This window comes from Scyliorhinus canicula, chromosome 14 (genome assembly GCF_902713615.1).
Source record: "Scyliorhinus canicula chromosome 14, sScyCan1.1, whole genome shotgun sequence".
NCBI classification, from domain to species: domain Eukaryota; kingdom Metazoa; phylum Chordata; class Chondrichthyes; order Carcharhiniformes; family Scyliorhinidae; genus Scyliorhinus; species Scyliorhinus canicula.
The window spans coordinates 31,993,014-32,019,410 of NC_052159.1; the positions used below are offsets into that span (position 1 = coordinate 31,993,014).

Consider the following 26,397-nt stretch of genomic DNA (forward strand, 5'->3'; position numbering starts at 1 on the left):
AATATTGTAACTTTCTTTTATAAAACCGTGGTCCTCAATCTGTGTGATGTGGAGATGCCTGGATTGGACTGGGGTGAGCACAGTAAGAAGTCTCACAACACCACGGGCAGGATTCTCCGGTATCCAGCGGGCGGGCCATACCAGCGGCAAAGAGTGGCGTGAACCACTTCGGCGTCGGGTTGCCCCGAAGGTGCGGAATCCTCCGCACCTTCAGGGGCTAGGCAGGCACTGGAGTGATTGGCGCCATGCCAACCGGCGCTGAAGGGCCTCCGCCGACCGGCGCGAGTTGGCGCATGCACAGGAGTGCCATCATGTTCCCAGAACTGCTGCCGTGATTCCTGTGCATGCGCAAGGGGTTTCTTCTCTGCGGCAGCCATGGCGGAGTTTTACACAGGTCGGCGCGGAGTGAAAAAGTGCCCCTATGGCACAGGCCCGCCCACAGATCCCCCCCCCCCCCCGCCACCACCCCCGCCACCACCCCCGAGGATGCCACAGGCCATCCTCAGAGCCTGTCCCGCCGTTACAGACCTTGTGTAATTCACGCCTGTGGGACTGGCTGAAAACAGGCGGCCACTCGGCCCATCGGGGACTGGAGAATTGCGGGGGATGGGGCACTGCCAACGGCCCCCGACCGGCGCGGCGTGATCCCTGCCCCCGCATTATCTTCCTCCTACCCTAAAAATGAGGAATCATAGGTGTGTCTAATGTCTTGCATCAAGCAGCCCAGAACTGAGCTAATTTCCAATCTCACGTACATTTTCCCGAAGTGATTACTGGATAATGATCAGAAGTGAATTTTTTTTTCTCTCTCACAGCCTGGAGTGCTGAGGCCAATTGTAGTGCTTCAACTGCCATCTCTCCTGGGATCAAGGAATGAACCAGGGATCTCCCTGACCACTATGGTTCAGTTCTGTGTTAGGTTACGTTTAGTTGGACTTGGCATTCGCCTCATTTCATCTTTCCAGGGTTTTCTGGACACAGCTTTAGTAATGGTCTAAGAGTGTGGATGAGGTAGTGTGTATGTTTCTTTGAAAATCCAAATGACGTTTGGTTTGTCTTTTTGAGTTGGCAGATGTCTATCTGTTCATCACCTGCTTCCAGACCCACTTGCATACCAGACAGAAGATCATTTCTTTTTAAAATACATTTAGAGTACCCAATTCATTTTTTCCAATTAAGGGACAATTTAGCATGGCCAATTCACCTACCCTGCACATGTTTGGGTTGTGGGGGCAAAACCCATGCAAACACGGGGAGAATGTGCAAACTCCACACGGACAGTGAACCAGAGTCGGGATCGATCCTGGGACCTTGGCGCCGTGAGGCAGCAGGGCTAACCCACTACGCCACCGTGCTGCCCCAGAAGATCATTTCTGGCCAAACTAGCAGAATGGTTGTCTACATATAAAGTTGGCCTTCAGGCTGAGTCAGTCCTCATTTTTGTTGATTTTACGCTTTGCTAAATTGAGTTGAGGATTTTCTCCCAAAACAAATCCCGTAGGCAATAGCTCATCAAATTCGGAGACTGTTTGAAGCACCCTCAATAGAGGCATATTCAGCATAGGAATTATTTTGAGACACACAGGACTTTAGGTAGAAAATTAGTTGTATAGGAACTGTGTGGGGTAAATCGTAGTTAACATTTTATTATGTGGGTCTAATCAAATAAAACTACGTTATGTGCTGAATTCAACAACAATTGGTTGCATTTACTTCGTCCTTTACCATGGAGCACACGGAGGGTAATTCATAGAGGAGTTAGGAAAGATGGCTGAATACATGTTTGAAATATGGGACAGAATTCTCCCATCCCTCCCATGGTGGTATTCTCGGGATACCAGGTCGGTTCTCCCAGTGGCTGATGACGTGAATGTCATTTGCATTTTATGAATGCGTATTATGTGACTTCTGGGAGCACGATGCAAGGGGGAGACGGGCCCGAGGTGGCTCCCGCTGGAGAATTGATCTTTTTGCCCGTGCCCTTTTTCTTGCTGCCATGGGTTGTTTATTCCTTGGAAACGCATGAAAGATATTGGTGTAGAATTCTGTCTTTGCTGAGATGCCCAGAAAAAACATCTGAGAAAAGTTTTGAACAGAAACCTTGTCAATGGAGCCTGAGGCCTCTTGGGACTCGCCGGGATGTAAGATGGCGGAGTCGGCTTCTTTCTCCCCATTCACTGCACTAACGGCCGAGTCTCTCACTAGAATTTATTAATTTAAAAAAAAAAGTTTAAAACAAAATTTAGAGTACCCAATTAATTTTTTCAAATTAAGGGGCAATTTTAGCATGGCCAATTCATGCTAAATTCACCTACTCTGCACATCTTTTGGGTTGTGGGGGTGAAACCCACGCAAACACGGGGAGAATGTGCAAACTCCACACGGACAGTGACCCAGAGCCGGTATCGAACCTGGGACCTCAGCGTCGTGAGGCAACAGGGCTAACCCACTGCGCCACCGTGCTGCCTCTCACTAGAATTTTAACGTCAAGCTGCTTACTCGGGTGTTGGCGTGTTGCCTCCCAAATATTTTTTAAAAATTTAGAATACCCAATTCTTTTTTCCCAATTAAGGGACAATTTGACGTGACCGATCCACCTATCTGCACATTTTTTTGGGTTGCGGAGGTGACATCCACGCAGACACTGGGAGAACGTGCAAACTCTACACGGACAGTGACTGGGGGCCGGGATTGAACGTGGGACCTCGGTGCCGTGAGGCTGCAGTGCTAACCACTGCATCATCGTGCCGCCCACCTCCCAAATTAAAAAAAAAAGTTTATGTACCCAATTCATTTTTTCCAATTAAGAGGCAATTTACCATAGCCAATCCACCTACCATGCAAATCTTTGGGTTGTGGGGGCGAAACCCACGCAAACACGTGGAAAATGTGCAAACTCCACGTGGACAGTGACCCAGAGCCGGGACCGAACCTGGGACCTCGGCGCCATGAGGCAACAATGCTAATCACCGCGCCACCGTGCTGCCCTCCTCGTCTCAAATTTAATTTAAGAGGGTTAAACAGGCTTTATGAAAGGCCAGCTTTTCCATTGCCTGTGAAATGTTTTTCTTTCCTCCCCCCAGTTCCCGAACCTGAGGTGATAGTATCTCTTGATGCTGAAAAGGCAGTTAACAGAGTGGAATGGGAGTATTTAATTGAGATTCTCACTAGAATTGTTTCCTGGATTCGTTTGTTATATAATGCCCCTACATCCAATGTTCATACTGGCTTTGTACTGTGGTTATTTTCCCTAGAATAGGGGACTAGGCAGGGCTGCCCACTTTCTCCACTCTTGTTCGCCCTGGCAATAGAGTCGCTCTCTATAGCGCTGGTGTCCTCTAGTCCAGGCATTGCCAAAGTCGGGGGCGCGACCCGTGGGTGGATCACGGGAGGGTTGTGGAGCCGTCCGTCACAGGGATAATCGCGCAAATCTGCGCGCAACAGCCGCAGCAGTTGGCTTTTAATAATGCCGGCTGCAAGCGAGCTTCAAAATGGCCACGAACATATTTGGTCGCAGCCTTTTTGAAGACAGTTCAAACTTTATTTTTAAAAAAGTTTGGGGAAAATAATGTGATTGGTTGCTTTCTGAACTTGGATGCTGATGAAGTGGAAGTCTCTTACTCCAAGAATGGTGAGTGATCCAACGATGGTTTCACCGCAGCTGTACCTTCAACCAAGAGATGTCAACTTTTAAAATCTTGATTTTTAAACATTCCACAACAAAGTGCCTGCAGGTCGTATTTGGAAGCTTTATCAATTAATTGATTTTTTAAAAAAAATTTAGATTACCCAATTATTTTTTTCCAATTAAGGGGCAATTTAGTGTGGCCAATCCACCTACTCTGCACATTTTTGGGTTGTGGGGGCGAAACCCACGCAGACACGGGGAGAATGTGCAAACTCCACACGGACAGTGACCCAGAGCCGGGATCGAACCTGGGACCTCAGCGTCGTGAGGCTGCTATGCTAACCACTAGGCCACCGTGCTGCCCTAATTAATTGATTTTTAAGTGTCTTTTATTTTTTTACATTTTTAATTGTAATGTTTAGGTGAAATGTGGCGAACCTCCAATGTCTAGAGCAGGGGTGGGCAAACTACCGCCCGCGAAGGTCTTAATGCGGCCCACCAAGATCAAGTCATAAAAAATAAAAAAAAAATTTTTTTTTAAATGTTTTTTTTTAATTAAAAAAAAAAAAAAGGTTAATGTGGGGGGCTGTTGGGTTACTGGTATAGGGTGGATACGTTGACTTGAGTAGGGTGATCATTGCTTGGCACAACATCGAGGGCCGAAGGGCCTGTTCTGTGCTGTACTGTTCTATGTTCTATATGAGGCGCCCAGAATCATAACCGGGTGAAGTGCCATTTTTGAAAAGTAGAGATAAAGAGGGCTAAAGGCAGGATACCGCCGGGGGAAGCACTGAGGTATATGCCGCACGCTAATTGGTTACAACCGGAACTATTAATACTATGCGGCCCTTTAAAATTGTGAATTTCTGAATGTGGCCCTTGCACGGAAAAGTTTGCCCACCCCTGGTCTAGAGGATGAAAACATTTTCAGTTTTATCAAATAAACCCCCCCCACCCGAACTTGTAAGGGCACGATTGCGATTCCTCCATTTTGTCAGCAGCAAACAAGGTCAGAGAAAATGGTGGGTCGCGAAGGTCAGCCGCCGTGGGTCACGATGGACGGCTGGCGTGGGTCGCGAAGGTCGGCCGTTGTGGGTCGAGAAGATTGGCCGGGTTGGGTCCCGAAGGTTGGGCGGTTGGTAAAAATGGGTCCCGAGAAAATAAGTTTAAAAAACACTGCTCTAGTCAATGGAGGGGTATTAATCGAGTGGGGTAGAGTATCGGGTCTCTATGCAGATTACCTACTTTTTTTTTTGAAGTTTTTTATTTAACACAAATTTGTAACAGTTACAAAGCGAAAAATGGCCCTGTGCAAAGAGCCTTAACATAGTGAAAACGAACAGTGGGAAAGAATAAACATGTTAATAAATGTTGAAACCAAAAATCCTTCCATACGGCACTTTCCCTGCCAGCTCTGTTTACCCATGCCACACGTGTTCCACTACACTAAGCTAACGTGGCCCTAACCCTCTTCTCCCTCCCCGCCCCCCCCCCCCCCCCCCCCCGGCCTGGTCTCCCCTACTCCCCCAGGCCTGGCCTGCCAGGTCAGCCCTGCGCTTGGCCCTAGCTCGCCCCGCCCCCCCTCCGATCTCCCTGGTGCCCCCTGACCTACGCTAGTCACACTGACCCCTGCCCTTGGCGCCTACCTGTCTCCCGTCCCAGCGCTCAGGCCCTCCCCCCACACGCCAGGGACCCATTAACCTAATTGTATCCCACCGTGCCCTTTCAAGTCCCGTGACTAGCCCCTAGCCCATCCCCCCATCAGAGGCCCCGATCTCGCACCAGAAGGTACCAAGCACAGGCCCCCCCCCCCCCCCCATTGCGATCCCCCCAAAGGACCCTAAACAGTGCGCCCTCCAACCCCCACTCTCTGTCCAGGCTGAAAACAATCTTAGATAAAACATTACAGTACAGGATAGTTTAACAAACCGCCGCCACACAAAATGTCTGAAAGCCCCGAGTCCTTTAGTTCCAGTCCAGCTTCTTTTTCTTAGTAAAAGTCCTAGTCAGAGCAACTTTAAGTTAACAGGCCGCCGCCACTGTACAGCACTGAAAGAACTCAGTGCCCATTAGTTCAAGTCCAGCTTCTTGTCTTTAATAAAGGTCCAAACCTGTTCTGGTGTCTCAAAGTAGTAGTGGAGTTCCTCAAACGTAACCCAAAGCTTTGCAGGATATAGCATTCCAAACCTCACCTCCTTTTTGTAGAGGGCTGCCTTTACCTTGATGAATCCTGCACGCCTCTTGGCCAGCTCCGGTCCCAAGTCCTGGTAAATGCGCACCTCGCAGTTCTCCCATCTGCTGCTCCCCTCCGCCTTGGCCCATCGCAGCACACGTTCCCTGTCAGCAAGCCGGTGAAAGCGGACCACCAAGGCCCTCGGTCGGTCGCCCATCCTGGGCTTCCTTGCGGGGGCTCTATGTGCCCCATCCAACTCCAGGGGTCGAGGGAAGGCCTCCGGTCCCATCAGCGCCTCAAGCATACCCGTCACGTATGCGCCCACATCCGACCCCTCGCAGCCCTCGGGGAGGCCAACGATTCTTAAATTCTGCCTCCTGGCTCTGTTCCCCAGCTCTTCAAGCTGCTCCTGCATCCTTCTCTGACGGGCGTTCAGCTCCTCCACCTCGTGCTCCAGCTCCGTTACCGTGCCCTCCTGACTGGAGAGCTTCGCCTCGACCTCCCTGAGCGCCTTCCCTTGGGCCGCCTGTGTCTCGACCATTCGGTCCATCACCGTTTTCATCGGGTCCAGCGTGTCCCTCCTCAGCTCGGCGAAGCAGTTCTTGAAAAACTCCATCTGCTCCTCCCTTGGCCAGTGAGCCTCCGCTCCTCGGTCCCCGCCGTCCGCCATGCTTGGCCGCCCGGCCTGGGTTCCCCGCTGCTCCCGCTTCGATCCTTGCCGCTCCACTCGACCGCTTCTGGTCCAGCCGCCCATACCCCGGGAAGAAAGCCTCTTCCCTGTCGTCTCCTCCACCGATTCAGGCTGCCAGGTACCTAAAAAGTCCGTAAACAAAGGTCCGTTTGCCCATCTCGGGCGGGAGCGATCCGACCTGCGACCTGCCTCCTCGAGGGCGCCACCGGACGCAGATTACCTACTTCTCAATATTACAGACCCTGTCCTCTGCATTGATGGCATAATGAAGTTGCTTAACATCTTCAGCTCCTTCTATGGTTATAAATTAAATTTAGGCGAGGTAAATGTTTCCCAGTTAACCCTCCTGGGAGGTGGAAGCCCCCACCCCCACCTCAAGTAGGATTCAAACTATTAAAATGAATGAGGATTCCCGAGGTTTTTCTTTTTCTTTCAATGTCTCCCCATTTTTCTCCCCAAATCCTTTTTTTATCAGGGTTAACAAATTGCTATATTTTATTTGGGCGGGTAAGAATCTTTGATTCCATAGTGTTCTGGGCTGGTTTAGTACACTGGGCTAAATTGCAGGCTTTTAAAGCAGACCAAGCAGGCCAGCAACACGGTTCAATTTCCGTACCAGCCTCCCTGAACAGGCGCTGGAATGTGGCGACTAGGGGCTTTTCACAGTAGCTTCGTTGAAGCCTACTTGTGACAATAAGTGATGTTCATTTCATTTCCAAAAGGACAGACAGTCGGGGGGGGGGGGGGGGGGGCTTAGCCCTCCCCAGTTTATTTTTTTGTTACTGGGCCGCTAACATCCAAAAAAGTTTGTTGTGGATCAGTGACTCCGATTCTATTTGGGGACACTACTTCCACTCTTCTTTACCATAGTCACTGCACCATTGCCCTTTTCCCCGGCTAGAATATCCTCAAACACAGTGATGGTTTCCTCTCTTAGAATTTGGAAACAGTTTGGATAGCATTTTAAGCTGCCTTCCCTGTCTTCATTAGCCCTTATTTCCAACAGTCACCATTTCCTACCTTCCGGTATGGACCCAACATTTACATCTTGGGAAGTGAAGCGTTTTGGGGACCTGTTTGTGGAGGGGAGGTTTGCGAGTTTTAGGGAGTTAGCTGATAAATTCCAGTTGCCCAACTCAGCCCTTTCCAGTATTTTCAAGTTTACGACTTCTCAAATTAAGCTTTTTCCATCCTTTCCTTTGGCGCCACCTCCTTCCTTGATGAAGAGGATTCTGTCCCTGGCTCGGGTTCCAATTTGAACCAAATGGCCATATTCTTTCATAGGATTCCGCTCCGTTAAGTGGTGTGAGGGTGAAATGGGAAAGTGAATTGGGTTCTATTCTTACTCGTGAGGTTTGCAGTCAAATCCGCGTCCTCATGTGCTCGGTTGAGCCTAATTCAGTTTAAGGTGTTCCACAGGAAACACTTGATGAGGGTGAGTGGATTTTCCCCAAATGTTGAGGATAGGTATGATCGCTGTCTTGGCTCAGCTAGCCACATGCATATGTTCTGGTCGTGCCCAAATTTGTTGACTTCTGGGCTTCCTTCTTTAATACCATGTCAGAGATACTCTATGGGGATTTAGATCCATTGCTGCTGGTGGGCATGTTTGGGGTGTCAGATTTGCCGGTATTTAGCCTGGGGTAGAGGTGGATGTGTCGCCTTTGCCTCACTGATAGCCCGGGGCAAATATTGCTGGGTTGGAGGTCTCCTACTCTACCCAGTGCCTCTGCTTGATTGGGGGATTTAATGTTATTTCTACACTTGGAGAAAGTCAAATTCACCATTAAGGGGTGGAGAGTTCTACCTAAAATGGCAACCATTTATAGCTATTTGAAGGATCTAACCATCAGCTGTTACGGGGTTTAGGTTAGTTTTAGTATTTAAGTTAATTATAGGGCAGCACGGTGGCGCAGTGGTTAGGGGGCACCGAGGATTCATGTTCGATCCTGGCCCGGCGTCACTGTCTGTGTGGAGTTTGCACATTCTCCCCGTGTGCGTACGTCTCAACCCAAAACCCCAAAGATAGAACATAGAACATAGAACATAGAACAGTACAGCACAGAACAGGCCCTTCGGCCCTCAATGCTGTGCCGAGCCATGATCACCCTACTCAAACCCACATATCCACCCTATACCCGTAACCCAACAACCCCCCCCTTAACCTTACTTTTATTAGGACACTACGGGCAATTTAGCATGGCCAATCCACCTAACCCGCACATCTTTGGACTGTGAAGGGTAGATGGATTGGTCATGCTAAATTGCCCCTTAATTGGAAAAAGATTTTAGAAAGTTAATTATGTGTTGTTTTTTTAAAACTTCCATATTTGCTTGTGATTTTTTTGCATTCTTTTGCTCTGGTCTGTGTTGATTATTATTTTAAAAATTAAATCACAACATATTAGAATTCTATTACGATATCCCATCTGGCCTTCTTATCTTGCGTCATACCAGTGGGAAATTATGGCGGTCCAAAATCAGATTGCCAAAGAGTGGCGTGTACAAGGTGACCCTCTTATTCGCAAGAGACTTAGAGGTGAATGCCATACTGCTGCACTGCTGTCGATGCACTGTACACAAAACTGCTGGGGCAGACCGATTCCTGCCTCCATCTTCATGGTCATCACAGTGGTACTGAATCCATGGACTCTCCTTTATCACTGAGTAAGATCAGTACTGAGCCTGGGATTGGGAAGTACAGGGGCCTCCATCCCCCTGTGTGCCACACACCAGCATTTGCCTAGACAGCACTGTGCTGTGGGACTTAGGCAGACACCACAACAAATGCCCAAAGTTCAAGGTGAGGCCGTGGCAGAGGGTGGACTGCACTGACGAAGACGAGGGGGGCAATGTGAAAGGAGGGCTGTGCAAGGAGGTGGGGGGGGGGGGGCAGATGACGAAGGCTCATGATGGCAGGTAGAGGAGCAAGGAGGTGGAGAAAGAAGATGACCAATGGAAGACCGAGGGGAGGGAAACTGGACTCTGACAAGGCTGCTCACAAATGGGAGAGGGCGCGGGGTCAAAGGGATGCCACATTGTTTACTGGAAGAGGATGCGTGAAGTTTCCAGATGTGTGTAGAGGTTCATACAGAGCATGGGGGCCTCGCAGATAATGAGCTTGAGGGGAGGTTGATTGAAATGAGGAACAGACGTCTTGTTGAGGCTTTTCCCTCTGGGTTACCAGCATCCTGTAAGGTCTGGTGAAGAGGATGCGCTGGAGAGAGTGAGTTGAGTGGGCTGGACTGGTGTTTGAATATGGTGCAGAGACCTTTGCATTCGTCAGTGACGGTGGATGGACAAATGAGCCACCCGCTCACCAGGACATTTGGAGGGGAACTCTCTGGAGCAGCTTACCACGACATTTAGTCTCAAAGAACTCTGCTTATTAAAGGTGAGGAGGGAATTAACAAGTGGGTTAGGGATTTAATTCGTTCTGACTGATTAATTGATTGGATATGTAATAAGTAATAATGCTGATATTTTAGTATTTAAGGAGTTCTCACTCTGATGCCCACAGAACAAATTCTTTGTTTTGGTTAGAATATAGGGCACTCAGTCCCAGGTGCAAAATTCATTTGTTGTTCCTGCTACTCCTGAACATTCAAATTCAATTATTTTGTTTCACTTTATTACATTCAGTCCCAGTCCTGTCCTTACCTGACTGATGTCCACACATACTTGCTCAGCACACCAGATCACCATGATAATGCTTATTTGGGGGGATCTTATAGAAACATTAAATATTATGAAGGGAATAAATAGGATAGATGCGGGCAGATTGTTTCCACTGGCGGGTGAAAGCAGAACTAGGGGACATAGCCTCAAAATAAGAGGAAGTAGATTTAGGACTGAGTTTAGGAGGAACTTCTTCACCCAAAGTGTTGTGAATCTATGGAATTCCTTGCCCAGTGAAGCAGTTGAGGCTCCTTCATTACATGTTTTTAAGGTAACAATAGATAGTTTTTTGAAGAATAAAGGGATCAAGGGTTATGGTGTTCGGGCCGGAAAGTGGAGCTGAGACCACAAAAGATCAGCCATGATCTCATTAAATGGCGGAGCAGGCTCGAGGGGCCAAATGGCCTACTCCTGCTCCTTGTTCTTATGTGCACCACCATATTTATCTTTGCTTATGGAAATGAAACAATCCATAGAATCCCTACAGTGCAGATGGAGGCTACTCAGCCCATTGAGTCTGCACCGACCCTAGGAAAGGTTACCACCCTACTTAGGCCGACCCACCCACTGTCCTAACCCCATAATTCCACCTAATGTGCACATCTTTGGAGTGTGGGAGGAAACTGGAGCACTTGGAGGAAACCCACACAGACACGGGGAGAATGTGCAAACTCCACACAGATAGTCACCCAAGGCCGGAATCGAACCCGGGTTCCTGGCGCAGTGAGGCAGCAGTGCTAACCACTGTGTCACCATGCTGTCCTACATTACATGTCACACAATGCCAGACTACAACAAGCCTGAGTGTCTCCAGGCTAGAAAGGGGAGTGTTGGTTATGATTCTCAATCCTTTGACGAGCCAGTGACACCGGGTGGAATATGCACAAGTATAAATACTATTTGAGGAAAAAATTGGGGTTGACTCCACTGATACCACCTGGCCACCACAACTTGCCAATGAAGGATGGACTCGCCCAGTAAGAATGGCCGCTGGTGTAGTCTACTGAGGGCTGTTGACATCAGTGTAAATGTACGCCTGGGTTAGTCACTATCTTCACAAAGGTGGGTAGAAAAGAGAAGGAACGTTGCACTCTTAAACCATCACTACAGTGTATCCCCCACCAAATAAGCATGATTTTCTTTTTGCAAAATTGTTTGCTATAGAATCATAGAATTTACAGTGCAGAAGGAGACCATTCGGTCCATCCAGTCTGCACCGGCCCTTGGAAAGAGCACCCAACTTAAAGCCCACGTTTCTACCCTATCTTCATAATCTTGTGACCCCACCTAACCTTTTGGACACTAAGGGGCAATTTTACATGGCCAATCCACCTAACCTGCAAAGTTTTGGACTGTGAGAGGAAACTGGAGCACCCGGAGGAAACCCACACAGACACGGGGAGAAAGTGCAAACTCCACACAGACAGCCACCCAAGACTAGTATTGAACCCAGGACCCTGGATTGTGAGGCAGCAGTACTAACCACCGTGCTGCTGCTTGTATGGTGTATGTAACCAATCATTGATTTTCAAAATGATTGGAGTTTGAAAATGGGGATTAGTAGAGGCAGAGGATAAGGGGCACTTAATTTTCAGCAAAAGAATCCCAATTTAGTAAGTTTAAAAAGTGCTAAAATATTACAATGTACAGTGCAGAAATAATAGACAAAACAAGAATAGGCAGTGCACATCGTAGTTATTTTTTTGATTATATATTAATAATTAAGTTACATCTCTGGAGCATTGCTGCTGTAACGTTTAGTGATTTTTGAACCTCACAATGTGTGAGGTGAAATGTTAATAAGAAGTGGCAGGCCTCAGGGTATGAGATTCCCCAGTGAGTTCACAGAAACAGTTCCTTCATTTTTGTTTACTACGTTAAATGAAGTTAAGAGTAAAAACAATTAGGTACTCAGTAAAATTTATCCATGGAGCCGCTAAGGGCTTTATTAGAGGTTCGTATCTATAGCCTGAACGCACTTTTTGTAATGTGAAAGGGTTGCCTAACATTTGCTTTTTACTCAATCAGTGCAGGGGAGTTCTCCCAAGGGAATGAAACACAGTACACCCTGATCTGTACAGGTCACGGTTGGTAACATTCCTCAAACTCTTAATTAATTTAGGCTGGCTGGGAACAAATCCGCTGTCTGAAGCCCTAATGCACAAAACTATGCTTGCCACTTTGACCTGAAATGGCTGATGTGCAAAGAGTTTCCAAGTCTTATCCCCTACAGATACAATATTGTTGCATTCTGACAGCAGAGAATTCTTCTTTGTTAAACAGAAGCACGTTAAGCCAAATTTTGACCCTTGAAAGTTAATTGTAAGTAAGGAGAGATTTTGAGAATTGCTTTGGATTTAAGTGCCGAAGTTATGCGCGGTAAATGATATTTCTTCTTAGGAATTGTTAAGCTTTACTATTCTTGCCTTGCAGAGGACTTTAGATTACCTCCTTGAATAAAATTGCAGTTGAGTAGAAATTGGTATGCGCTTATGCCCGTCTTTTTAGGTGTGAAGCGGGCTCCAAGCAATACTAACTTTACAGCCACATACCCACGCCCAAAATGCGCAAACACAGGTTTTGCTGGTAAATTTGTGCAACACTTTTTTTCTTCAGGTGTCCTGGGCTTAACCCCTGTCAAAGGATCAAATAAATTAATTAGTGATTTGTGCGACAGGTGCAGCTCTTTCCTGTTCAGGATTCTTCTGACGTTGGTAATGAAATAAAAATATTTAACGTTCCCGTAGAGCCAAGAAGCCATGGGTGTGGCACGACCAGCTTGCGCAGTGAATGCTAATGAGGCTTGAGGCCCAATCTCCATCAGTCCTCTGCTGTATTGGTTCAGGCATGTGTTAAGAATTCACTGGGAAAAAATGTTCTTGGGCAGCATGGTGTCACAATGGTTGGCACTGCTGCTTCACAGTGCCGAGGTCCCGGGTTCGGCCCCGGGGTCACTGTCCGTCTGGCGTTTGCACATTCTCTCCGTGTTTGTATGGGTTTTGCCCCCACAACCCAAAGATATGCAGGTTAGGTGGATTGGCCACACTAAATTGCCCCTTAATTGAAAAAAATTAATTTGGTGCTCTAAATTTATTTTTAAAAAAAGAAAAAAATATCCTCAGTCATCATTTTATTAACCTCCTATTTTTTTTCTTTGTTTTGTGTTCCCACTTTGCTCATCACGTTAAAGTGATCAGATAAATAAATTATTTCTCTGTACACTTCAATACATTTTATATGCGTTTGTTTTTTGAGTGGGGAGAATAAAGTAGATGGAGACCTGCATTGCTGGGGTTCCCCGAGAAGGGGGGGGGGGGGGGGGGGGGGTGTTCCTGGACAGGTGGTAATGAATCCAGTCTGGGAGTGTGCCCACCCCACACAAATGGACTGGAACAGAAAGCATGTGAGAACATCTCACTCCACTGATGCAGAATACTCTCATTGTATATAGTACTCGCTGGGAATCAAAGTGGAAAATGATCATGTCGCTTCTCTGAATCGTTTTGGCTGAAAATATCATTTTGTAATGAAATTATCAGTGGTGCTTCATAGAGCTAGAGAATGGTCCACAGGTGGTGATGGCGGTGGGAATCCGTCTTTGAACATACTGACCCAGCACTGAACACTTGGATACAAAATTCAGAACTTCTTTTGGAAACTTAGTGTCAGGTTTGGAAATCTGCAGGACGTTCTTTCCAGCAGAAGTTTGAGATTCATTTTGGAGTTCAGTTATAGAACTGAACAAGAAATAAATAGTTTTCAGATTCGGCATTAATATATGGCTGGGCTTGATCTTTCATGTCTTGCCATGTCACCGTGAAGCTCCAGCTGTATGCTGAGCTGAGTGTTTGTTTCCATCACCAGTCCTACTGAAATTGAGTAATAAATGTTGGGAGAGTGTCATATCGGTGAAACCTACCATGGCTGTTCTGTGCTTGCTGTAATATGTGTAGATCAGTAGACGCCTTTCCCCAGGCTGTTGTACAAAATGTGACTATTTCCATGGAAGTGATAAACTGTCAGTAACACACATGAATCTACTTTGTATGTAAGCAACTTTTATTCCCCACCCCACCCCCCACCAGCTGTACTCTAGTTATTTACGGTTTCATGCCAAGAAATGCTTAATTAGGGCAGCACAGTGGCTCAGTGGTTAGCACTGCAGTCTCACGGTGCCGAGGTCCCAGGTTCGATCCCGCCTCTGGGTCACTGTCCGTGTGGAGTTTGCACATTCTCCCGGTGTTTGTGTGGGTTTTGCCCCCACAACACAGAGATGTGCAAGGTGGGTGGATTGAACATGCTAAATTGCCCCTTAATTGGAAAAAAATGAATTGGGTACTCTAAATTTAAAAAAAAGAAATGCTTAATTAAATCTTTTGATGGTGGTGTTTACTGCAAAATGTTGATGACTATTATTACCTATTCATTTATTTCAGTGGATTTTTACTCACTATTTCACACAATAGTGGTTACTATGTTTCAACAATTTTTATACCACTGAGGAATTAGTGCTAAAAGATCAGTTGTTGTAATGAACCATAGATGAGGCCGTCAAAGGGTAGCAGACGGGAAATTCCAAACATTCGGTTGGAATTAATGTGAGGAATAATTTGAGCACCCAATGCAGGAAACTCGTAGCTTCCCCATGGAAAAAAAAGTGTTGCCGGTACACAGTTGACCCATCAACATGTGGGAAATAAAAGACAGGTTACCGTGTGTGTGTGTGAGGGGTGGAGGGGGCTAAATAGTGTGTAGCACAGTGGGTAGCACTGTTGCTTCACAGCTCCAGGGTACCAGGTTCGATTCCCGCTTGGGTCACTGTCTGTGTGGAGTCTGCACGTTCTCAGTGTGTCTGCATGGGTTTCAACCGGGTGATCCGGTTTCCTCCCACAAGTACCAAAAGACGTGCTGTCAGGTGAATTGGATATTCTGAATTCTCCTGTGTACCCGAAAAGGCGGCGAACTAGGGGCCTTTCACAGTAACGTCATTGCAGTGTTAATGTCAGCCTACTTGTGACAATAAAGTTTATTAGATAAGAGCCCCCAGTGTACTAACCAGTTAATAGACTTGGTGCTCTTAATTTGGTGCTCTTAATTCATTCTTGGGATCCGATTGTCACTGGGAAGATCAGCATTTGATGCCCATCCTTAATTGCCCTTGAGAAGGTTGTGATGAGCCACCTTGAACTGTTGCAGTTCATGTGGTGTAGGTACTGTGCACCCAGACTGCTGTTAGGGAGGGAGTTCCAAAATATTGATCCTCGACAGTGAAAACTGTGATATAGTTTCAAGTCATGATGATGAGTGGCTTGGAGGGGAACTTGCAGGTGATGGTGTTCCCATGTATCTGCTGCCCTTGTCATTCTCGATGGCCGAGGTCATAGATTTGAGAGATACTGTTGAAGGAACCGTGGTGAGTTGCTGCAGTGCATCCTGTAGATGGTACACACTGACTCTCCTGTTCATCGTTGATGGAGGGAGTGCATTGTTTTGAATGTTGTTGAGCTTGTGTGCTGCTGAAGCTGCACTCATTCAGATAAGTGGAGTATGTCCCATTAAACAGCTGACTTGTGTCTTGTAAATGTGGACAGGAGCGGCATGTGGCGCTTTGGTTAGCACTGGGACTGCGGCTCTGAGGACCCGGGTTTGAATCCCGGCCCTGGTCACTGTCCGTGTGGAGTTTACACATTGTCCCCATGTCTGAGTGGGTTTTACCCCCACAACCCAAAGATGTGCGGGTTAGGTGGATTGGCCACTCTAAATTGCCGCTTAATTGGGAAAACAAATAATTGGATACTCTAAATTTAAAAAGAAGTAAATGTGGACAGGCTTTAGTGAGTCAGGAGATGAGTTACATGCCACAGATTCACAGACATTAATTTGCCATTCTTTTTTTTTCTTTATTTAAATAAATTTAGAGTACGCAATCATTTTTTTTCCAATTAAGGGGCAATTTAGCATGGCCAATTCACCTACCCTGCACATCTTTTGGGCTGTGGGGGCGAAACCCATGCAAACACAGGGAGAATGTGCAAACTCCACACGGACAGTGACCCAGAGCCAGGCTCGGACCTGGGACCTCAGCGCCATGAGGCAGCAGCACCACCCACTCTGCCACCGTGCTGCCCTCTAATTTGCCGCTCTTGACATCGTATTTATATGGCTGGTCCATGTCTGTATCTGGCTTGTGGTAACCCCCCATAATGTTTTTTTTAAACAAAATCCAATTAAGGGACAATTTAACGTGACCAATCCACCTACCTTGCACATCTTTGGGTCATGGGGGTGAGACCCACGCAGATACGGGGAGAATGTGCAAACTCCACACGAACGGGGCAGTATGGTGGCGCAGGGGTTAACACTGCTACCTCACGGCGCCGAGGTCCCAGGTTCGATCCCAGCTCTGGGTCACTGTCTGTGTGGAGTTTGCACTTTCTCCCATGTTTGCGTGGGTTTCACCCCCACAACACAAAGATGTGCAGGGTAGGTGGATTGGCCACGCTAAATTGCCCCTTAATTAGAAATAATGAATTGGGTACGTTAAATTTTTTTTTTTAAAAAAGCTCCACACGGACAGTGACCCCAGGGCCGGGATCAAACCCAGGTCCTCGGCGCTGTGAGGCAACAGTGATAACTACTGGGCCACTGTGCCCCCCCAACCCCCCATAATGTTGATAATGGGGCGATTCACCAATGGTAATGACTAGGTTTTTTGAATTGGGCACCTTTTCAGTTGCTGGCAGAGCAGGCTCAATCAGAACCCGCCCTGCCAGCATGACATTGCGGGACCTGCTCTTCCATAGTTTTTCAGTTAAAAAATACGGCAAAACAGGGTAAAGCAGTCAGTGGGCTGCCCTTTGTTTTTCCTGCCCAAGGCAGCACTTTGAAAAATAAATTGGTAAATTCCACCCTAAATGTCATGGGGCAGTGGTTAAATTTTTTCTTGTTGGAGATGCCGCCCAAAGATGTGTAGTTTGGGTGGATTGACCTTGCTAAATTGACCTTAGTGTCCAAAGATTAGGTGGGGTTATGTGGATAGCGTGGGGCAATGGGCCTAGGTACGGGTGCTCTTTCAGAGGGTCGGTGCAGACTCGATGGGCTGAATGGCCTTGTTCACTGTACGGAATCTATGCTGAGTACTTTTGAATGAATGAACCAAGATGGGCTTATTGGCTTTCCTAATTTGTATATCTTGTCAAACCCTCTCATCCTGCCAAAGGATCCCATTGCAACTTTGGTTTAATTTTGTGCATGAGTATTTTTAGAGCGATGTTTTGATTACCATCCCATTTTTTTCAGTCAGCACTAAACCTGTTAAGTCAGTTGCCAGCATGCACCCACAGGATTGAAAATCAGTTACGGTTAGTGAATGCTTTATGTGAATCGAGGATGGATTGACAACAATCGTCACTCTTTCTCAAAACCAAACTTCTGCTTACTAATGCTCTAAAAACCTAAACTGTCTACCCCTTTTAATTTGCAGGATCGCCTCCAGTGACAGCTTTGGTATCTCTGTAAAGTAAATTAAACTCAGCAATGCTGTCGGAAGCAACTCCCTTTGTGTGGAGATCTTACCAGGCCCAAACGATGATAAATATAAACAGTGGCTGATGGTGACAGTTGGGTTGCATACCATTTTGGGTCTGACTGTGATCAGGATAATCTTTAATATAGGTCAGTAATGTGATCCCAGTATTACTGACTTGTACGTGCAAACTTTTGACCCATTTATTCTGTGGCAAGGGTTCAGTAAAAGCATTAAACATACTGAGTGGGGCCTTCCCTTATGATGGAAACACGTGACTAATATTATAGTACACTCCATTAAGGACCAAGCAGCCCACATTTGGACCAGGTTGACAGTGGCACATTTTTAGGCTGAGATAACCAAAGTATACAGTTGAGGTAAACATCTTATTCTTGTTTTTTTGTTTTGGATTAGAAAGCTAAATACACATGATGTAATTGGCTTTCTGCTCTGTGAGGCGATGCATTTAGTTAAACTAATAGTAGCAGTAATTATACCTTAAATGGACATGGGCTCTGCTAGGGAAGGGTAAATGGGTTTGGGGCTGGTGTCACAGAACATTGAAGGTTGTATTTCCAGGTTGACCAGACTGTTTTAAAAAAAAATACACTGGAATTTTGTTTTATCTTGAGGTACAGAATATAAAAGTCAAGCAGTAATAAAGTGCCGAGTGCAGTATTGTGCTCCATACAAGAGGAAAGACATTTAGAAAGGGTACAGTGTATTATTGCTGAGACACTGTCTATTAGGAGAGAATACAAATATGAAAAAAGACTTGAAACATTGGGTTGTCTTTTGTTACAGCAGCACAAGTGAGTGGACGTCCGGTGGCGGCCATGAGTTGATCGGTCGCACACATGGTGGTTCCCGCTTGGAGACATGGGTTTTGGCCCGTTCTACCTGGTAAATGGGCGTTTTGGTGGGAAATTAGAACAAAGCAATTTGTTTGTCTTTTATAAATTACCCAGTTCTTTTTCCCCAATTAAGGGGCAGTTTAGCGTGACCAATTCACCTACTCTGCACATCTTTGGGTTGTGGGACTGACACTCACACAGACGCAGGGCAAACTCCACACAGACAGTGACAAAGGGCCGTGATCAAACCCAGGTCCGCGGCGCTGTGAGGCAGCAGCGCTAAACACTGCGCCATCGTGCCACCTAGAACAAAGCAATTGAAGCTTTTTGGTTTCTCCTCCGATGTGGGATGTCGGCAGGTTATAATACAAGACTTAAATGTTTTTAAAATGCTTTTTAAAAATAAATTTAGCATACCCAATTCATTTTTTCCAATTGAGGGACAATTTTAGCATGTCAATCTGCTGACGCTGCACATCTTTGGGTTGTGGGGACGAAACCCACGCAAACACGGGGAGAATGTGCAAACTCCACAGGGGCAGTGACCCAGGGCCAGGATCGAACCTGGGACCTCGGTGTTGAGACTGCAGTGCTAACCAACTGCGCCACCATGCTGCCCTATTAGTTTTAAAATAAATGTAGATTACCCAATTAATTTTTTCCAATTAAGGGCAATTTAGCGTGGCCAATCCACCTAAGCTGAATCTTTGGGTTGTGAGGGCGAAACCCACGCAAGCACGGGGAGAATGTGCAAACGCCACACGAACAGTGACCCAGAGCCGGGTTCGAACCTGGGACCTCAGTGCCGTGAGGCAGCAGGGCTAACCCACTGCTCCACCGTGCTGCCCTGCGCTGCCCTATTATTGACTTAAATTAGACAAGGTTACCACTAAAGAGTTGGAGGACCCTCATGGCACAGCGAAGGAAAGTATGGCGGACCTCATTGTGGCGTCATCGTGCTCCCCATTTCCAACGGAGCAGTTGATTAAGTTTATTGCTGGTGAATTTAAGAAGCACCAGCAGGAGATGCGGGAGGGCTTGTCCAAGGCGATTGAGGCAGCAATAGCTCCTCTTCATGGGGCTTTGGAAAGGGCGGAGCAGCAAATGGAGTTGCAGAGCACTGCGATTCGGGAGGTGGAGAAGGCAGTCTTGGATCACAGCGACTGGATCATGTCTCAGGAGGGAAGAGGTAACAATGCTGGTGGAGGCCTACAAAGTGTTGAAGACCAGGGTGGATCAGCAGGAGAATCGATCTAGTCGTCAAAATCTATGGACAGTTGGACTGCCGGAGGGGGTAGATGGTATGTGTGCCACCAAATACGTGGCAAAGATATTTGGGAAGCTGGTCAAATGGGAGTTTTTGAGAATCCACGAGATATGGATTGGGCCCACCAGTCGTTGCGTCAGAGGCCGAGAACGCGGGCGGCAATCGTTGAGTTGCATAAGTACTTGGAGAAGGAGCTGATTTGGGCGAAGTCTACTCTGGACTGTAGCTGGGAGGATCATTCCATATGCATATACCTAGATATTAGGGGCCGACCTGGTAAAATGTGATCGGGCTTCAACAAACCCAAGGTGGCGGCACTCTTTAGGGGGCAAGGCTCGATTCAGTATGGGGCACATTCAAGAACAAAGAAAGTTATTTCAATACGCCGGAGGAAGTGAATGACTTTGTGAGGAAAGAATGGTTTGGAGGGGGGATAATGCTGATGATGTACAGTTTTGATGCTATTGTCATTTGAATGTTTGGAGGTGTCATGTGTTAGTTCTTCACCACGGTCGATGTTGGGATTGTTCTGAGTCCTGTGTTTTTCTCTTGCTGGGAGAATGGGGGTGGAGCTTCTTCAAGGGCATTTGGATTTGTTCTTCCTGGTTTGCACTAGTTTGGGTGGTTCTCCAAGTGAGGTGCATCACCATGCTAGCAGAGATGCTAGTCAATGGGAGCAGTGTGGGGGAGGGGGCAGCAGCGGGTAGCCAGTTAGGGGGGAGGAGAGAGGGCATCAGGTTGGAGGGGGACAGCTTGCCAGGGTTTATTAGATTCTCTTTGTTCGGGGGGCGGGGGGGGGGGGGGGGGGGGGGTTGGGAGGTGGTTGGGTGAGTTACCTGGTCGAAAGGGAGAAGGGGAGGGTGTCAAAGGACGGGTGGGATGGTAGCATGCTGGTGGCGCAGGTGTCTTTGTGGTTAGCTGTGGGTGAGGGCTGAGGTGGTGGCCATTTTGAGTGGGCCCGAAACCGAGGTGAGCCTGGGTCAAGTGTGATCTCCTCGCGAAGCAGGGATGACATCCCTCAATAGAGTGTGGGGGGTTTAGAGACCCCCCCTGTGAGGATGGTTACATGGAACATGAGGTTAAATAGCCCAGCCTAAAGATCCTGGGTGTTTGCGCATTTGAAGACCTGGAGGCGGATGTTATCTTCTTGCATTTGAGGGTGAAGGATCAGACGAGGCTAAGGACAGGATGGGTGGGGCAGGTTTTGACATAAAATCAAGAGGAGTTGTGATCCAGTTTAATATGAACGTGCCTCTACAGTAGCCGGCATGATTAATGCAGAAATACTTAGATTTGGATGAAGGGCGCAGGATGCATAATTGTGATGAGAAGTTTTTTTTATCAAACACCAGTATGAGCAGATTGGGTCCAAGTGGCCTTTTTGCATGTTGTCATTTCCCTGAATTTCTATGAAAAGTCTGAAAAATAATCAATTCTGGCATGGCTGGGCCATGCTTTAAGCCAACATTTTCTGTGATAAATATGTTGCTTCAGATATTAGGTCCCAGGGTTTCACCACATGCCGAAACGTAATCACATAACTAATGATAGATAACTGAACTTGGACGATACTTGTCATACCACCTAGTCGATAGTACTAGTGCTATGTGTCATAATGCATATGAGTCTTATCAATTGTTTGACATATCTTCTTGATAGTTGAATAGTAACTGTACAACTACTAAGATATATTTTTGTTATTTTGATATCTCTTTTGGTTTGATTTTCCTCCTTTTCTGTGCTGTGTCCGCACTTGATCAAGACGACCTGAATGAAACTTGATACCTAACTTTTTTGCAAGTGCAGATTTTGACCTATTCGCTAAAAGGTAACGACGAGTAGCCTAGAGTAACCTGGCATTTGATTATTTGTTTTGTTTTGTTCAAAGGTATCTGGTATGTGTCCAATTCATAGTTTGGCTGCGATTAGAAATTTGCTGCAGAGGGGAAAACATTGTGTGCTATGAATATTCTACGCTGGCTATTCTAAGTTATTAATACTTTTTTGTTTGAGCCATCTCAATGGCTCAGTAAGTAACCTAATTTCTTGTTGTGTTATTGAGTTTCACAAGCGGGGGGAGTAATTTCAGATCTGGGTTGGGATTCTCCGATAATGGGGCTAAGTGTTGATGGCGGCGTAAACGCCGCAGCGTTTTATGATGGCGTCATCCGGCCCCTAGGGGCAGTGACCCTGTGCTGCACAGGGGACCAGCACGGCACTGGAGCGCTTCACGCAGCTCCAGCTACCGATATGGGCGGCAGCATGCGTGCCATGGCCGGCGCGGGTCCACGTATGTGCGCCACGGCTAGCACGAGTCCGCGCATGCTCGTGGGTTGCCTTCTCCACGCAGGCCCCCGGGCAACATGGCGGAGCCCTACAGGGGCCCGGCATGGAGGAACATAACCTCCCCCCCCCCCCCCCCCCCCCCCGGATTAGCCTGCCTGCCGATCAGTGGGCCCCGATCGCGGGCCTGGCCACCGTGAAGGCTCCCCCGAAGTCGGATTCCCCCCTCCCCCACACCAGGATGGCCCCCACAGCATGAACGGCGCGGTCCCGCTGGGTAGGACCACACTTTAAAGACACTGGCGGGACTTGCAAAGCACTCGGCCTGTCAAGGGGAGGGGCGCGTTGAGCAGTCCCCGACCAGCGACAGTGCGGCACCATTGCCGCCAATTCTCTGGTCGCCGGAGAATCGGCGGCCCGGCGTTGGAGTGGCGTCATGGGATTCGCACCACTCCCCACCGATTCTCTGACGCGGCGCGAGGTCAGAGAATCCTGCCCTTGATCTTTCTTAAGGAATATGAGACACTGTAGTATGGGTGACACAGTAGCACAGTGGTTAGCACTGTTGCTTCACAGCACCAGGGACCTGGGTTGATTCCCGGCTTAGGTCACTGTCTGTGCAGAGTCTGCACATTATCCCCGTGTCTGTGTGGGTTTCTTCCCACAAGTCCCGAAAGACATGCTTGTTAGGTGAATTGGACATTCTGAATTCTCCCTCAGTGTGCCCGAACAGGCGACTCGGGGCTTTTCACAGTAACTTCATTGCAGTGTTAATGTAAGCCTACTTGTGACAATAATAAAGATTATTATTATTAACTAAGTTCCCGATTCCCAATCTCCAATTCTGCGACGTGGCTGGAAAATGCATGTGTGTGGATGGATGTTGTGTGAGGACGGGAGTGGAGTCTGCTGCAATGCTCCATGTGGTTGGGCGGCTTTCCAATGCATGCTGCACGAGATCACTATGTTAAGGATGTACCTGAAAGCTGCTTTGCCTGTTGAACGGATGCCTAGTTAGAATCCGAACTCGAGAGAAGGAGTGGAGAGAAAGTTGGCAGTAGATCTATTTTGAGAGTTGTCATAACAGCAGTTTGCTTTGTAGTTACTTTGGTACATTGCTTGGCCCATGTGACATTCTTGGTCTGTGTTCTGGGAACTTTGGCTCTGTTCCCATAATCCTAAGAAATTGTAAGCTAGGAGACTCCTATAAATTCCTGTGGATGCCTGTCTTAATTTTATTGCCTAGGGAAATGGTGTGCATTGGCTAAATAATTGAAAATATAGGATATAGTCCAAAATGAGCTGGAGGCGGATTTGAGAGCACATCCTCATTAAGGTTCTGATAAGTTGTACTGTAAGATGCTGAATATAGGCCCCAAACATTCTGTTAGTCAATCCGATAACTGATAAAATATTTGATTACAAATTTAATTAGTTAATTCATCTTAAATAACGTAGACCATAATGACTGCACTGATTATATGTATGGATATTTTTCAGAATGTTCACAAAATGTTTTAAGTGACTTTATCCGCGAAGTAATTTTTTAAAATTTAGAGTACCCAATTGTTTTTTTTCCCAATTGAGGGGCAATTTAGCGTGGCCAATCCACCTAACTGTACATCTTTGGGTTGTGGGGGTGAAACCCACACAGACACAGGGAGAATGTGCAAACTTCACATGGACAGTGACCCAGGGCTGGGATTCACACCCAGGTCCTCAGCACCATAGTCCCAGTGCTAACCACTGTGCCACGTGCCATCCCGATCCGCTAAGTAATTTTAATTGTGAAGTCGCTTGTTCCAAGTCAATTGTCAATTTTGTAAATACAGTTGATGTTTGAGCCAATTTGAATAAATGGAAATGTGAAAGTGACTAACAAAAATTGCATTTTCTGTCGCGCAGTATGTTAAAACTCTTTATGCTGATAGCCTATAACTGTTTTGTGCTATTTTCAATTACATTATCTAAGGAGAATCCAGTAAATGACAATTTTTTCATTCAATCTACATTAAAATGTTTTTGTTTTTTTAAGTAATTTTTATTGAAATTTTTTGAAAAATATAAATCAACAAAACAATACAATAATAGCAATAACGATAATAATAATAAACACCCCCCGGCACCCGTAACAACGCATATAACAAACCCCCCACCCCCCCCAACCCCAATAAACAACAGAATAAATTAACAATAAGCAAATTAACTTAAACACTATCCCCCTAACCCCATCCCTTTCCCCCCCTCCCCTTTCCCCCCCCCCTCCCCTTTCCCCCCCTCCCCTTTCCCCCCCTCCCCTTTCCCCCCCTCCCCTCCCCCCCCCTCCCCCCCCCCGGGTTGCTGCTGCTGCTGACCTAGTACCTTATCGTTGAGCCAGAAAGTCAAGGAAAGGCTGCCACCTCCTAAAGAACCCTTGTATCGACCCCCTCAGGGCGAACTTGACCCTTTCCAAATTAATGAATCCCGCCATGTCATTAATCCAGGTCTCCACACTTGGATTAAAATGTTTTTAATATGTCCTGGCACTGCATAACAGAAGTATTGATGCAAACTCTTCAGCTGAAGCTATGCATGTCTATCCATTTCTTAATGATCACACTGACTGTCATTGTTTCTCTTGTACCTTGAACATGGACTTCAATGGTGGCAGCTCACCACCACCTTCTATTGGACAATTCATAGAATCATAGAAATCATCAAGTCTGCACTAGCCCTTGGAAAGAGCACCCTACATAAGCCCACACCTCCATCCCAGTAACCCTACCTAAACTTTTGGACACTAAGGGACAATTTAGCAGAACCAATCCACCTAATCTGCACATCTTTGGACTGTGGGAGGAAACCGGGGCACGGGGAGAAAGTGCAGACGCCACATAGACAGTCACCCTGGGTCCTGGAGCTGTGAGGCGTCAGTGTGAACCACTGCGCTACCGTGTTGCCCCCTCACGAGTGGGGAATTAGGGATTGGCAATAAAGTATACTCTGAGACAGCTGCCATTGCCTCCAAGCATAAATGCCTTGCGTATTTTTCTTTGTAAAACAATCTAAGCCCTACTGATCTCTAAAGCTCAAACCACCCACGGTTACTGTCAGGCAGACTGCAGAAATGATCACATGACCCTCTTCATTTACCCTAAATTTAAAGCTACTGTAAAATATAATAATCTTTATAAACTTCATAATTTAACATGGTCTGTATGTTATTTGTAGATGGTGTGTTGTCCACAAGCACTGCAACCCTTCATCCTTTCAAAACAATTATCATCCTCCTCCTTAAAAAGCCTACTCTCAGTCCTAACAAACCATTTCTCCAGCCCCAAATTCTTTGAACATATGAACAAATATAGGAATTAGCAGCAAGAGTAGGCCACATGGCCCCTGGAGCCTGCTCTGCCATTCAGTAAGTTCATAGCTGATCTGATTGTAACTTCAACACCATATTCACAAATTGCATCCGACTGTAATCATGGTGTACTATCATTCCCATCCTCCGCAACCTCTCTGCAGCCTCCGACAAATTGACCACACCAATCTTCCCCATTATCTGTGCTGCACTGTTCAGCTTATTGAGACTATCCTCACTTGGTTCTACTTGTAACCATTGTGGTGAATGTAATATATATATATATATATATATATATGATAATTCACACTGTCTTTGTAAGCGCAGTGGCGCTATCCTACCACTAGGGGGAGTAGCGCGGGGAGTACTCAGGAACTTGTACTGGGCTCCACCCTTGGCTCCGCCCATGACCCCTCCCCCTTGTGCAGCTGTATAAATACCCTTGTCCAGAGTCAGCCTGAGTTCATTAAGAGTTCATCAACGGGTAACAGGCTGGCTCCGAAGTAAGTCGATTAAAGCCTAGATTCATATCGGAAACACGTGTCTGGTGAATTGATGGTTCCATCAACCATCTGATTGTAACTGGAACACCAACATTGGCTTAACTTCTGTCTCTACACCATTATCTCTGCAGTCTCCAAAGATTCTATTCCTGCCAGCGCCTCCTATTTCCTCATCCTATTGTTGGTAACATCCAAAGACATGGACCGAATTTCACAACACGGCATTGGTGAGAACAGAGGCCGGTGGAAAACAATGCTGTTGAGTGGCTGATAGATTGCCGGCCTGGTCCTGACCCGCTGCAACTTTTTAAAGGAGTTGGGGAGTGGCAAACCTTGAAAGTGGCGAACCAACTAATTGCCAGCTCATTGGAAGGCAGTTAGCAATCTTTCAGGTGGCACAGGAAACATGCAGAACCTTTACGCCCTTCAGGAGCCAGCATTGCAGTGGC

The 26,397-nt window shown here is 46.9% G+C and overlaps 1 protein-coding gene across 3 annotated transcripts in view; it reads left to right on the forward strand.

Moving 5' to 3' along the window:
• LOC119977436 (F-box-like/WD repeat-containing protein TBL1X) overlaps positions 1–26,397 on the forward strand; it is a 418,532-nt gene that overhangs the window by 17,784 nt on the left and 374,351 nt on the right. Inside the window, exon 1 of one of the 3 annotated variants that reach the window (XM_038818343.1) lies at positions 18,584–18,601. The exons of the other annotated variants lie outside the window; for them this stretch is intronic. The gene's annotated coding sequence lies outside the window, so the exon portion shown is untranslated. Of the gene's footprint in view, positions 1–18,583; positions 18,602–26,397 lie in introns of those variants that run through there. 3 annotated transcript variants of the gene reach the window in all.